This window comes from Equus quagga, chromosome 21, assembly GCF_021613505.1.
Source record: "Equus quagga isolate Etosha38 chromosome 21, UCLA_HA_Equagga_1.0, whole genome shotgun sequence".
In the NCBI taxonomy this organism is placed as follows: Eukaryota; Metazoa; Chordata; class Mammalia; order Perissodactyla; family Equidae; genus Equus; species Equus quagga.
Window position 1 is genome coordinate 27,847,938 of NC_060287.1, and position 12,022 is coordinate 27,859,959.

A 12,022-nucleotide genomic window follows, 5' to 3' on the forward strand; every position below is an offset into this window, starting at 1 on the left:
TCCTAAATTCAAAATCTATTTATGCGTAGATCTACCTAAACAGACCAGTTGGATGCCCTTCAATCCTGAGAAGATTAATTCTTCGCTTCCTCTCTACGAGCAATCTCCAAGGTTCGCACCAAGAATGTCGTCAGGGCAACTGGCCACCCCTCTGCCTGTATTAAACATGTTTGTAGAGGAACAATGGAATCCACGTTCCACAATGGCCACCTCAGACTTCAAACAGTCTTAATGTCTTTAAAACCAACATCCAACTTCATTCAAGTCAGCTTTGAAAGGCTCTTAGTCCTGGAGCTTAAAACAACAAGGTAACACAATAAGGTAAAAAGGGTTTCTTTGATGGACCCAGGAATGTCAAGTTACTCTAAAGACATGAGACCACGAAATGCCTTGTCAATTCACATAAACAAGACTTTAATTAGTAATTCAGGGGAAAGGATCGATCTAATTGTCATATAAAAAGGACCAGTGGAGAAAAAGCCCGGGGTGACTCACACTTCTACACGGAGCATCATAATGACTCCATAAAAAAGCGTAATGATGACTTCTGCTCACATAGCAACTCACAGATTATGTGACAGAACTAACCCCATTCAACTCCCATTCACAGTTCAGGCAGCATTAAGAAAAACTGGCCTGGTGTTCCTCAGGCCTTCTTTGCCTCATAAACTCTTACTCTGCCACCAAGACCCTCCTCACATGCCACCTCCTGGGTGAAACCTTCCTTCACATCTGTAAAGAAACTTGGCCATTCTGCCCTCTATTGTCCCACAGAACTTTATCCCCATCCCTACACTAGCACTCGCTCTACTATGGTGGAACGTATCTACTCATCTATCGTCCTCCAAAGTGTCCAGCACTGTCGCTGGCCCATAGCAGCCACTTGACAAACAAATGATCCTTGGCCCCAAAGGATGAATTCATTTATTTTAAACATAGAAACTTCACTGTAGCTAACTCTAAAATATTTGCATTTTTCTCTCAAAAGCAATCTATCTTCATGAAAGAAAATTTGGAAAATACATTAAAGTACAATCAGGCATCGCTTAACAACAGGGATAGATCCTACAATTATGTGATATGGATATTCCACAGTTTATTTAACCATTTCTCTGTTTTGGGACAATTAGATTGCTTCCAATAGCTCAGAAAGGACATGACGTGGCTAGATCTTGGTTCAAATCTCAGATTGCTTCATTAATGGACAATCAACCTTTTGGCAGTGGAAGATGAAGAGGCTTATGAATGTAGCAGCTACCGTCATCAGCTACTCTTTACTAACTCCCTTAAGCTCCAGACAACACAAAGGTCCAAGAAGTGACCATGTTACAGGGTCACACAAACGTATTCACAATTTTCTCCAAGAGTTGACACTCTATGCTGTGTTTCTCAAACAGGGCACTGGAGAGAGGTAACAGATCTGTGTACGGACCTACCTTAAGCTAACGTGTTGAGCTATAACCCCTTTCTCACCCTTTTTCCCAGATATCCTGGTCTCTCTCCAAAGTCCTCTTCCGCATCTTACCTCTTACTCCTTACTAACTCTTAAGAAACCCTCCAAAAATCAAATCAGTTTCATAACCTTGGCACGATTGGCATTTTCAGCTGGATAATTCTTTGTCTGGGTGGAGGGGGGTGGTTCGTACATTGTAGGATGTGTGGCAGCATCCTTGGCCTCCACTCACTAGATGCCAGCAGCAAACCCCTCAAACTCACAACCAAAACTACCTCCAGCCATCGCCAAGTGTCTCCTGGAGGGCAAATTCATCCCCAGTTGAGAATCACTGATCTAAATTAATCATTTAGTTGTTTGATAATACAGACAGGTCAACCAGAGGTGAGAACCAAGTTTCAACTAATATGCTAACTATGATTAATTGGTAGTGTTCACCTGACGTCATGCCCAACGAAAAGTGCTACGGTTGATTGGTGATGTCTGCCATGGGTTGGGAAGGGCAGTCTGCCATCTCCATTAATTTACTAGATTAGTTTATCAGCTGGACAAGAGGAGGGGGATAGCACAATGTCTAAAACTGAATTTGCCCACAAAGAGACCCAATACCATTTTCCCTTGACCCCGTGAGAAGAATTACAGAAACCTTAAAAGCATTCTATTCTTTAAAATGCATTTGACTGGTAACATTCTATGAAATGATCTTTAAAAGAAATTATAGTTGACCAGTCATTAATATTTATAAGCTTCCTATACTAGCTGAGCATGGTGTACACCATCAAAAGCTGGTAAGAAATAGAACTGACTTTACCCACATCCTCAAAAAACTGGCAGTATTGGATGCTCACCCGGAAAGCATAATTTTCATGGAAGGAAATAGAACCACTTTCTTCTGTGCCATGTAATCTCTGTGTAAAAAGAAAGAAAGAGAAGGTTGTCTCCAAAAGCCACTGGTTGTCCAAGAATATAATGGCTAATGCGCAACAAATCAGACTGAGAAGGAACAAAGTCATGGATTACTTATGATTCTGATTGTTAGCAAGCTCTTGATTACCCAGAATGCAACCTTGCACAGTTACCTAACCTCTCTGTGCCTCAGCCTCAGTCTCCCTCATCTGGTAAAACAGGAATAAAATAGTACCAACACCTCCTGGTATTGTTAGGATGAGGAAATAAGATAACAACAAAGGCCATACAGTAAATTCTAAAAACATTAGTTAATACTCTATGTTAGTTAATATAGTAAATATTGTTTGATATATTATATTCAACCCAGAAAACTTCCACGAGCCTGTGTCTATTTGCCAGTAGCTTAGTAACTGCTGGTGTTGAGAAATTAGAAATCCAAAAAACTCTGAAAGACTCTGTATTCACAATCTGGTTTTCACTTACAATTGCAATTTGCTCAAATCGTATCTCACATATATCCAAATACTTCTTCTTATTCCATGAACTTTGCTTGGTGAAGTTAAAGATAACTGATCCCACACCATCCTTCTGGCTCCCTCCCCTACCATGTCCCCACATCTGTCTAATTCCTGACACAAAATAAACCCAAATCCTTGGCCTTTTAAAAAATCAAAATACAAATGACCAAGTCAATAGCAGATACTGTCAGAGTTTTCATGGTCCCAGATCAGTGATTCTAAGCAGAAGAGGTTAGGAAAACCCTTGTCTTCAAAGGGTTTAAAGAGACAAATGAAATAGCAAACCATCCACAGTAGTTAGTTGCTAAGGGAAGCAAGCACATTTCCTGTGCTCCACATTCTGGTCCCCAGCATCCCATTATGGAATGAAGCACCACAAGGTAATATCCTGATGTGTTCCCGAGGCAGAAGAGTTGCAGCAAGATGACTGTGCAGCCACTGGGAAGAGATGGTAACCCTGACTGTTTAATCAGCTGGTCTGAACAGCTCAACACGTTTTTCCAAACCTAGAATATGGGCAGAAAAATCAACGGTGATTTTGTATGTTCAACTTCTCTTTTTACTTTGGAAGGAGTTGCTTGCTTTTTTCCATGCAAAAAGTCCCAGCATGACAGAATCATGGAACAAGGGGACTGAAAGGCACTTGGCAATCATTATGTACAGTGTTTCTCAAAGTGTGGCCCAAGCACCCTCTTAGATCAGAAATGCCTATGACACTTGTTTAAAAGGCAGATTCATTTGTTGGTGTCAAACTTTCCCTCTTCCTCTGGCCAACATTTCCTAGCCTCTTTTGAAGAGAAATGTGACAGTGTGACTTGATTCTAGCCAATGAAATATGAGTGGAAGAAATGTGTCCTCCCTCATAGGAGCCTTCATGTTCTCTCCCCTCCCATGATTTGACTCACAGGAATATGGCGACCGTGGAAGGAACATGTTGAGATGACAGAGCCACAATATGGAAGGAGCCTGGGTCCTGCAATCACCATTTGGGAGAGAACTTTATGTGAGCAAGACATAAACTTTTGTTGGGGAAAGCCACTGTAATTTTGGATTTTCTTTCAGGAGTTAGCCTTCTCTAGTTAATGCACAGGGTCTCATCTTGAACATATTGCTTAAGAATCTAGAGGTTGTTAAAGAAAAAATTATTCTCACATATGTTAAAATGGTAAGGAAGACTTAGTCAAGACTATTGTAATAGGGGTATTGCAATAGGGGACAGAAATCAAGCTCAACTCTGAATATAACAAGGACAAGTAAGGATGTATAGCCAAGGAGCAGGGTGAAGAGGCCAGTGAAAAATTACCAAGAGGAGACATCAAGGATAGGAGGATTCTTGCTAAACTGGCCTAACGGGATTCTTGCTTAAAGACAGGCCAAGGATACAGACATCAAAGGTGGAGGATGAGGAACTTGATCAGATATCAAGAGGGGTCAGACCTCAAGGGTGGGAGGATAACTTAGATCCTTTTCTAAGCCTGCGCTGGACAGGCCAAAGAGAGAACCAGGGGCCAAAGTCCAGACAAGATGAAAAGAGGGCTCAGAGGAGCCTGATTAAAGGTCAAGAAGAGAGACTTTGTCAAGACTGAGCCCTGGACTTCTGCACTTTAACAATCTCAGTAAGATTTAGGAAGGAAAATAAGCCAAAGGAGGGGAAGAACCCTCCACCAGGCCACACAGGCAAACCCTGAAGGAACCAGGACTAGCAGTCCCCCACGATCAGTCAGCTTTGATCCAATGTTTCAGTGAACTAAACATTAAAAATCAAATTGAAATGTATCACTACAACACACATGTTATCCAGGATGGAAAACATCTTTTAACTACCTTGGAGCAATTTAAGCAGAAAGGATTTCTGCCTAAAAACTAGAAAACTTGGACCCACCTTTCATTTCACAGCTTTAGCTCTGAAAAACAAAGGAAAGAAGGATGGGAAGGAACGGGTTCCCAAAGAGCCCACTGTGGGACATGGCCAGGCCTGTCAGATTCCCCAACTGCTCAGTCATTGGGAATAATTAAACCCTCCAGTAATGGAGAAGAAATAATGAACAGTCATTTCAGGGCCAGCTCCCCAGACATTATAAAACAGTGGGAAGTGGGAGAAGACAACCTTTCCCCACAAGACAATTACCTTAGAGGGCCACAGATGCCCCCACAGTCCAAAACACTTTTAGAATTGGGTTCAGAGTCTATTGACCATTCTGCCATATATCCTCACTGGATTAATTCTTTGCCCTTGAGGAAGGATATAATTTTTTAAAAATGGTTTTTAACAAATAATCATGTGCAGTTAAGCATTAATATTCCCTCAGTGCACTCTCCTGCTTCTGGCTTCTCTCCCCATGCCCTGCAAATTGGCCTGTTGAAGCCATACTTGACCAGTTCACGTGCCCTTGGGTAAGAAACGTCACTTGACCACTGCCACCACTGTTGGAAGAAAATCCCCAGATCTCAGACTTCTGTGGTCCATCAGTTGGGAATCTCTGCTTTCAAAGTCTAATTTCTAATAAGCATATTGGAGACAAAAAGAATCATTTTTTAAAGCTACGGTTTGGATAATGAGCCCTGAATTATTCTAGTTTTCCAAGTTTTTGTTCTCAAGGAGGCTAACGGTATCCTCCCCCTTTTGCAAATCCCTAAAAACTGGGACTTGGAATTCATTGTCGGCAACACAACTCTGACTGGTTATGTAACATAAAATATCAGACAGAGCTGGCTCCCAAGCAAGTCATTTAGAACATATTTCATAAAAGCTGGACCTCATGGAGCACAGCCTCCCAAAAAGCCAAAGAGAAGTTGCAGTGCGTAAACTGTCCATCCTTGGACCCTCCTCGGGCTCAAATTAAAATAGCCCAGAGGAGAGAAATTGATGAGATTTCATTAAGTGAAAAATCTTATGAAAATCAATTCTAACCTCTTTAGCTCCCAGCAGCGGGACCCGTATTTCTGCGGACAGTGTTGAAGACAAGCCATCCCATGAAAATTACAACAGCACTTACCAAACAACTTTAATCCACTCTCCTAAGTCGAGGCACTAAAATTTAGAATTTGCACTGGCTTTCCTGTTGTTGAAAAGCATAGCGCTGAGTCAGCCCACATCAGCACAGGAAAACAGCAACTAAGGAATACAGCTTCCTGGTTTAAAAATAAAAATCAATAAAAGCAGATTTCTAAATTCCTTATTGCAATAAATTTCAAGGGAGGAGTGAAATATCTACAATGCCGCAACGGTTTTAAAGCATGAGGGGTCTGGACTGATGAATTTCAAGTTTATGCTCCGGGAATTTACAAGGAAAAAGTTGAAGATCAATGACTAATTGTTACAATATTAATTTCATATCTACATTCGCCATAAGCACTGAAGCGAAATCTGTCAGCTTGAGGAAAGTGAGACTGGACTATTTCTTAGGACCTCAGATAAATAATGATCTAATATCCAAATTAACTGGATTCTGCCATTAAATATTTAACAATAAAAAAATATATGTCAGTAACTCTTTTTAAGAATAAGAGAATGCAAACACAACTATTGTTTTTGCTATAGACAATGATATAATCAGTAACAAGTAGGTAACATGGCTTGCCAAGTGGTGCCATGTCCGCACCTGGGATCTGAACTGGCGGACCTTGGGCCGCCAAAGTGGAACGTGCACACTTAACCGTTGCACCACCAGGCAGTCCCCGAAGAGTTAATTTAAGACTACCTTCCATTACTTCCTGAGTTGGAATATATCCATTGAATTTATGAGTTAGCCCTACCTGGCCCCAGGAAACGAATGCGTTCAGAAGGAGGAGGAAAACCAAGGGGAGATTGGGGTTTTGTTGGTTGTATTTTTGGTTTGGGTTTTGAGAGGTCCATTTATGGGGGCTTAGTGGCGGTGCTGTTGCTTCAATTTTTAAACTGTGCCTTTAGCCAAAATTTCTACAGCTGAAAATTATAAGCAACCTCTTGCTGTTCTCTACTTAAGGTAGTTACGTAACTTCTGGCCATACCAGGCCCCGTGACCCAGACACCCATTCCTGCAACAGAGGCGTCCTGCACAATTCCATTCGTCCTGTGCTGAGACTCACTGGTGCTCACTTTCAGAGAGCTGGCTGGGCCTCCACGGAAGCTCGCAGGCTGGCTTCCATAGTGAACCAGTTACTGTACCGTCAAGTGCAAGTTTACGAGCATTCCTGAGTAAAGACCACGGAATGATGAGGTATGAATGAGAAGGATACAGAGAAGGCAAAGGAAACAGGAAAGAAATATGGAGCATCCCCAACATACCAATGGGAGGTGTTCATTCACCACAATCGGAAGGTGGGACAAGGAAGACCTTCCGTCACGGTGCCCCACAGCCACAGCTGGGCCACTCAGCTGGCCCACCAAAGCCTTTTCAACACAAAATGCTATAAATGTGCTACACATCTTCAACGAAAACAATGCGAAAAACAGAAAAGTTGCAAATCTTGCAGGAAAATTAAAGCCAAACAGTTAAGTTCAAAAGGAAATATTTTATTCATCGTAAAAGCTGGTGCTTAAAGAAAAGTAAATTTAATTAGAAGAAAATAGGATGGCTAGAGACACTCTTGGAAATTTTCAGTGGTCTTGAGAGACCAGTGGCCCTGTTTATTATTAAGAATTTCATTTAAAGATGAATGATCCCAATACTACCCTGAACCTCATGAACCACAAATATGAGGACCATTTTGGGTCATCAATAGGATAATAAGGAGAAAGAAAAGCAAGAGGCAGGGGAAAAGGGAAGAGAAAATGATTTCAAAAAGCAGAGAAGATGGAGACAGTAGAGAAAGAGGGAAGAAATTTTCCGAAAGTCATTGCAAAAGAACTGGAAGAGGAGGAAGAATGTGAGAATGAGTTATCTGTGTTAAAAATCGAGCTGTGAGTTCAGAGACGAAGGAGGGAGGGAACCAAATGGAGATGGAGGGACTGCAGCTCAGACGCTTCTCTGCTTCATCCACTGGAAGATTAGCCGGATAATGCTGACCTGGGAAATAAGGAGATGGACAGCAACCTGGATGAGCTTGGGTTAGTCAGGGTTCTCCAGAGACACAGAGGACAAACACACATTTATATACATATATATATGTAAAAGGAGAGAGAGCGAGACATTTGTTACAAAGAATTAGTTCACACAATGATGAAGGCTGACAAATCCAAGATCTGCAGCTGGCAAGCGGAAGACCCAAGAGAGCTGAGGGTATAGTTCCAGCCCAAGGCCAAAGGCAGAAAAGAAACACTGATGACCCAGCTTGAAGGTGGTCAGGCAGGAGGAATTGCCCCTTATTTGGGACAGGGTCTGTTTTTTGTTCTATTCAGGCCTTCACCGGATTAGACAAAGCCCATGCACATTAGGTAGGGCAATCTTCAACCTTGGTCTATCGATTCAAAAACATCCTCAGAGAAACACTCCGAAAAACATTTGGACCGAAAATCTGGGCTCTAGGTAGTCTAGTCAAGTTGACATGAAATTAACCATCATGATAGTCAGAGTGTCACAGGCCCCAACACAAACACATGAGAAATACTGGTAACTCCTAAAGCACCTATACCAGGAAAGATTAGAGGACGGAATCTAAGGTAGGAGCGCAACGCAGAGAAGCCCAAGGACAGGGGCCGACCATGGAGGTGTTTTGCAAACATTCAATCCCAACTCCGCATCTGACCTTGGGCTACAACTTCCCCATCCCTCAGGACTCTACATTCAGAACCGTGGCAGCTCTCAAAAGGCATGAGTTTTTTGGCTCAGAGAGTCCAGCTATATCTAGTTGAGTCCTCTGGCCTCCACTTCTGAAGATCCCTGTGACCAAGGTACTTGACCTCTCCCAGCCTCAGTTTCCCCATTTGCAAGAGTAAATGCGCTAACAGCATCCACTACAAAGATTGTTCTGGAGAGCAAATGAAGCAATGGATGTTAAGGACTTAGTCCAATGCCAGATACACAGTAGATGCCTAAAAAAATCATAGCTGGGGGGCCCGCCCAGTGGCACAGCGGTTAAGTTCGCACGTTCCGCTTCAGCAGCCCAGGGTTCACTATTTCAGATCCCGGGTGCGGACATGGCACTGATTGTCAAGCCATGCTGTGGTAGGCATCCCACATATAAAGTAGAGGAAGATGGGCCCGGATGTTAGCTCAGGGCCAGTCTTTCTCAGCAAAAAAAAGAGGAGGAGGGCCGGCCTAGTGGTGCAGTGGTTAAGTGCACACACTCTGCTTCAGTGGCCCGGGGTTGACCAGTTCAGATCCTGGATGCGAACGTGGCACCGCTTGTCGAGCCATGCTGTGGTGGGCATCCCACATATATAGTGGAGGACAATGGGCACTGATGTTAGCTCAGGGCCAGTCTTCCTCAGCAAAAAGAGGAGGATTGGCAGCACTTAGCTCAGGGCTAATCTTCCTAAAAAAAAATAAATAGTAGCTGGGCTCCAGCTCTGTGGTGTAATGGTTAAGTTCAGCATGCTCTGCTTCAGTCGCCTGCATTTGCAGGTTCAGATCCTGGGCACAGACCTACACCACTCACCAGCCACGCTGTGGCAGCATCCCACATGCAAAATAGAAGAAGACTGGCACAGATGTTAGCTCAGGGCTAATCTTCCTCAAGCAAAAACAGAGGAAGATGAGGAACAGATGTTAGCTCAGGGCTAATCTTCCTCATCAAAAAAAAAAGGGGGCCGCCCGGTGGTGCAGCAGTTAAGTGCGCACGTTCCGCTTTGGCGGCCCGGGGTTCACCAGTTCGGATCCCGGGTACGGACATGGCACTGCTTGTCAAGCCATGCTGTGGTAGGCATCCCACATATAAAGTAGAGGAAGATGGGCACGGATGTTAGCTCAGGGCCAGCCTTCCTCAGCAAAAAGAGGAGGATTGGCAGCAGATGTTAGCTCAGGGCTAATCTTCCTCAAAAAAAAAAAAAAATCATAGCTGTTTTGTTTTGTTTTTTAATTAACCACTAGTTCCTTCCACAAAGTTTCCACTCAGAAAAATACCAGCTACTTCCACGGAGAAACCTGCCTAGTAACTGTCACAACTCACTGCTCTTTCTTGGGTGGGACTGGGTTTGGCATCAGGGTAACCTACTATGGAAAGCATCAGGAGAGCTCCCTGCAAACTGACCAAGACCAAGTGAGAAAGGCACCAGCCTGGGCCTGATGAGATCAGGCAGAAAAGCAAATGTCTGGCAGGTTTCAAAAAAAGAAGGAAGGTGTGTGGAGCCTGGGGGACTTCCTCTGGGCAACCAGTCTGTTATCAGGCAGCAACCACATAGGCAGCCCTGCCCCTCCCCTTGAAACCAAACTGAAGGGATGACGGAGGGAGCGGGTGGAGGAGAATGCAGCTGCAGAGAACAGGACTGCTTGCCCCTGGGGAGCACAGCTGCCCTCTCCCCTACCGGCTGTTATGAGGCAGAGGCGGGACTCCATTCCGTCCTTCCCAGAATACATAAGACAACTCCAAATCCTATCAAAAGATGGCAATCCCCCCAAGTCACTTCCTTTAAAGGGCCCTTTCCAAATTCCCTGTCATAAACAACGGGCTTCTCTCCTATTCCAGAGAAGCGAGGCCTAGATCTTCTCCAACAAGCGTGCTCAACTCCCTGCAGGAAGCAGGAACCACGGCGGTTCCTCCTCCAAGTCCGCTTTTTCTCCCGGGTACCCCGCTTCCCACTCAGATCTAAGCTCCTTCAAGGCAGAACCGGTGCTTCCTCTCTGCCTCTGGCTTCCCAGGGCTTTGGAAAGTGCAGAGCACACAGCAGGCACCCAAAAGACCCCGACAAAGAGCAGTGTTGACCTGCAGAGGGGCCAAGGGGGACATGGTGGCCCTCTCCCCTCCTTGAGAGTTCATCAAAACCGTCCCTGTGGGCTTCAGACTTCATTAACCAGCACCTCATCCATCCAGAAGTCAATTAAGCTAAGAAGCCAAACTGAGAATTTAACAGGAAAAAAGTTCACGCAAGATGGATAGGGCTGAGGCCCCACATGCAAGGAGAGGCCTTGTCACCTGTATGACAGCGCAGAGAGGTTTGTAGCTCTGAGCTGTGCATAAATCAGGCCTCCAGCAGAAGGTGCGGCCAGTCAACTGGGCCACAGGCATTCTGGTGCTGGCCATCAACCACGCCTGCGGATGTCTGGGGTGCCCAACCTGAGGCAGAGCCAGCCAAAGGGACAGGCATCCAGGGGGACTCAGACAGCCAAAGAGCATACTTGATTTACTATATCATATTTTTCTCATGAGCATTTTAATTCAGATAATTCACCCAACATTACTTTAATAAAAAAAAAAATTCTGTGTACAGGGAAGTTAGCCAAGTCTAGACACGGTTGAGTAATCCAATTCAAGTGACCTTGATGGTTCCAGCATGAAGCCAGGTGAAGAGCACAGGTATAAGTGGAGCTCAGAGAGAGGGGCAATCCAGGATGCTTGGGCGAGGTGGGAAGAACACTGCTGGCAACAGCTGGAGGGGGCACTGAAGACATCCCTGGCGGACAAGAGCTCTGAACCAACAGGGCAGAAATGCAGAAGGGAGACAACCCAGGAAACAGGAGACAACATCAGGAAAAGGCTGGAAAATTAGGTTAACATTAGACTCTAGGGGAAACCCAATACCTGTGTGTGTGGGTGGGTGGCTGGGTGTATGTGAGTGTGTGTCAGAGAAAGACAAAAACAGAGAGAGAGAGAGAGGTACAAAAGTCAGTGATTAGGAAGATAGATTTCAAAGGACACTTCCAGGAAAATTTGAGAGGACTTAGTAAGTGAAAGAATGATGGAAATGACAAAGAAAGAGAGATATCAATTGTTAATGGCCAGGCTAAAAATCTGGTGGCTGGAAGACCAGACGTAATGCTAACAGACATCAGGAATTGGGAAGAGGGAAAATGGTGAGTTCTGGTTTCAGGGTGAATTTTCCAGATCAGTGAGCCATCCTATGGAGGGCACATCCTAAGGGGACCCCAGCCCCTCCCATCAAATGTGGGCAGGACCTGTGATTTGACTCTAACCAAGAGAATATGGCAAAGCTGATGGGATGTCACTCCAGTGGCTACATTTCATTCTATAAGACTCCATCTTAGCAGACAAACTTCCAGGTTGTGAACTGCCTATGGAGGGGCCCCTGTCTCAGGACATGTGGTCAGCCGCTACGAGGTAAGGA

General features: G+C 44.4%; 1 protein-coding gene across 1 annotated transcript in view; it reads right to left on the minus strand.

Annotated features, from left to right (window-relative positions):
- LOC124231562 (rho guanine nucleotide exchange factor TIAM1) overlaps positions 1-12,022 on the minus strand; it is a 352,980-nt gene that overhangs the window by 255,785 nt on the left and 85,173 nt on the right. Inside the window, exon 3 of the mRNA XM_046648352.1 lies at positions 2,302-2,361. The gene's annotated coding sequence lies outside the window, so the exon portion shown is untranslated. The remainder of the gene's footprint in view (positions 1-2,301; positions 2,362-12,022) is intronic.